The following is a 2,973-nucleotide window of genomic DNA, read 5'->3' as shown; positions in this document are numbered from 1 at the left end:
AATTTTTGAAGACATGATTTATGTCCTAGGACATGGTCAATCTTAGAGAATGTCCCGTGAGCTGATGAGAAGAATGTATATTCTGTGGACTTTGGGTAGAATGTCCTATAGATGTCAGCCATGCCCATTTGTTCTAGCATTCTATTGAGGTCCATTATGTCTTTGTTTATTTTCTGTTTAGAGGATCTGTCCTGTACTGTCAGTGGGGTGTTAAAGTCTCCAGCTATTACAGTATTGTTATCTATCATTTGGTTGAGATCTAGTAGGGTTTGCTTTATGAATCTAGGTGCACCTAGGTTGGGTGCATATATATTGAGTATAGTCATGGCTTCTTGATGAATTGTGCCTTTAATCAGTATGTAGTAGCCATCTTTGTCTTTTATTATTTTTGTTGGTTTGAAAGCTAAGTTATTGGAAATTAAGATTGCCACACCAGCTTTCTTTTGGTTACCATTTGCTTGAAATATCGATTTCCATCCTTTTATTTTCAGTCTAAATGCATCTTTGCAGGTTAGGTGAGTTTCTTGAAGACAGCAGATACTTGGATTGTATTTTTTTATCCATTGGGCCAGTCTATGTCTCTTGAGCGGGGAGTTCAAGCCATTCACATTTATTGAGAAAACTGATAGGTGAGACAGTTTTTTGTTCAGCTTGTTGGGTAGAACTTCATTGTGATGTTTTCTCTCCTGGGCCATTGTGGTATCTGGAATTTCATCTTTAGCTCTTGAGTAGTTTTACATTCGTGGATCTTTCTTGTGCTGATCCGTGTATAATTCTCTTTTGAGTACTTCTTGGAGGGCTGGTCTTGTCTTGGTGAATTCCCTCAACCTTTGTTTATCTGAGAATGTCTTGATTTCTCCTTCGTATAGAAAACTTAGCTTAGCTGGGTACAAGATTCTAGGCTGGGCATTATTCTGTTTCAGAAGCGTGAAAATGGGGCCCCAACCTCTTCTTGCTTGTAAGGTTTCAGCTGAGAAATCTGGCGTAATTCTGATGGGTTTTCCTTTGTAAGTTACTTGTTTCTTTCTCCTTACAGCTCGGAGAAGTGACTCTTTAGTGGATATTTTGGTCAGCCTGATGACTACGTGGCGTGGTGTTTTCCTATTTGCTATGAATCTCCCAGGGGTCCTTTGAGCTTCTTGAATCTGTATGTCTAGAGTATTGGCAAGGCCTGGAAAATTTTCCTCGATTATGTCTTCAAATAGCTTGTCCAACCCTTGCTTGTTATCTTCTTCACCCTCAGGAATGCCAATAACTCTCAAGTTAAGTTTCTTCACATAATCCCACATTTCTTGAAGACTCAGATCATTTCTCTTACTTTTTCGATCTATCTCTGTGACTGACTTATTTAGTTGGAAGGAGTTATCTTCAATTTCTGAGATTCTTTCCTCTGTTTGATCTACCCTGCTCTTGAGACTTTCCACAGTGTTTTGTAGCTCTCTGAGTGAATTCTTCACTTCTAGGAGTTCAGTTTGGTTTTTCTTCAATATTTCAATTTCTTTAGTGAATTTTTCCTCCAAATCCTGTATTTTTTTTGTGTTTTCCTTGTGTTGTTTATCCATTGATTCTTGTATATTATTCAGCTTGTTTATAATCCATAATTGGAATTCTTCCTGTGACATGTTGGTGTTTTGAGTCTGGTTTGTGTCAAATGGTTGGGAGCTGGTATTTCTCTTTGGGGATGAGCTTTCCATTTGATTCTTTTTGCTCTCCGTGTTTTTTCGCTGGGTCCTTCCCATCTAGATTTGTCGATGGATCTTTACTTATAGGTTTAGTCTGGTTAACAGGACTCTTTGTGCTCTATTCTTAGGCTGTGAAACAGTCTAGGTATGTTGCTTCTTTTGGCAAGAGGGGGAGACTGTTGTGTATTGTTTAGAGATTTTTCTGTTTCCGTTGGGGGACTGCTTCCGATGGGTCCAATCCTAGAGGATTGGAGTGATCCAGGACCGCTTTGGTGAGTTAGGACACTGTGTTGTGGTCTTTCAGAAGGCAGGCAGGGTCCACACTAATAGTAGACCGAAATTCTCTTTGTTTGTTTGTTTGTTTGTTTCCCTTTGGTTCTTCCTCTATAGGGGAGGTTTCTGACTCTATCTGCCGGCAAGATACTAGCTATGGGGAGAGGACGGTGACTTTGCTTGCTCAGCGCCCCAGTTGCTGTAGCTCCCACGCGCAAAAGTCTGTCTTGGCCCAATGTCCCCAGGGATCAGGTTCCACACTCTCGCTTCTGGAGAAGTATTCAGTGTTTACACTTGGGCAGGGATCCTATATAAGGTCCGTGGACCAGGGGAGAGGGCCGTCCGGGGAGCCTCTTGGTACCCTATTGCTCCGCAGTGACTTGGCTGTGGGCCCTAGAGTGGCAATTGCGTGCCCGCAGATCTCCGGCCCTGGGGGTGACTACTCAGGATCCGGTATGTACCAGAGCCAGGGACCTGGCCCGTTCCGAAGCTCACCGTGGGTCCCCAGTTAGAAGGCGAAAAGAGAGGAGAAAGAGAAGAGAAAAAAAAAAAAGAAAAAAGAAAAGGAAAGAAAGGAAAGAAAGAGGAGAAAACGAAAGAGAAAAGAAAAAAAAGAAAAAGAAAAAAAAGAAAAAAAGAAAAAAAAAAAGAAAAAAGAAAAGAAACGCAAAAAGCCAAACCAAAAAACACCAAAAACGCCAAAAATATGGAACGCTTCACGAATTTGCGTGTCATCCTTGCGCAGGGGCCATGCTAATCTTCTCTGTATCGTTCCAATTTTAGTATATGTGCTGCCGAAGCGAGCACCCCTAACCCTAATTCTAAACCGCTAACCCTAACCGTAACCCTACCTACAACCCTAACACTGACAGTAACCCTTACTTCTAACCCCAACGCTACGCCTAACAAAAACCCTAACCCTTGACCCTAACCCGTCACCCTAACCCCTAAGCCTTACCCTAACCCTTAACCCTAATCCTAATCCTAACCATTAAACCTAACCCTAGCTCTTAAAGCT

General features: G+C 41.8%; 1 non-coding gene across 1 annotated transcript; it reads right to left on the bottom strand.

Moving 5' to 3' along the window:
• Positions 1-2,655: 2,655 nt before the first annotated feature.
• Positions 2,656-2,762, bottom strand: LOC138380119 (U6 spliceosomal RNA). Its single transcript, XR_011232564.1, has one exon. It is a non-coding gene; the product is annotated as a U6 spliceosomal RNA (small nuclear RNA).
• Positions 2,763-2,973: the final 211 nt, after the last annotated feature.

This window comes from Eulemur rufifrons, unplaced genomic scaffold, assembly GCF_041146395.1.
Source record: "Eulemur rufifrons isolate Redbay unplaced genomic scaffold, OSU_ERuf_1 scaffold_278, whole genome shotgun sequence".
Classification (NCBI taxonomy): Eukaryota; Metazoa; Chordata; class Mammalia; order Primates; family Lemuridae; genus Eulemur; species Eulemur rufifrons.
The sequence above is the reverse complement of the archived record's forward strand: the minus strand, read 5'-3'. Positions and strand labels throughout refer to the sequence as shown.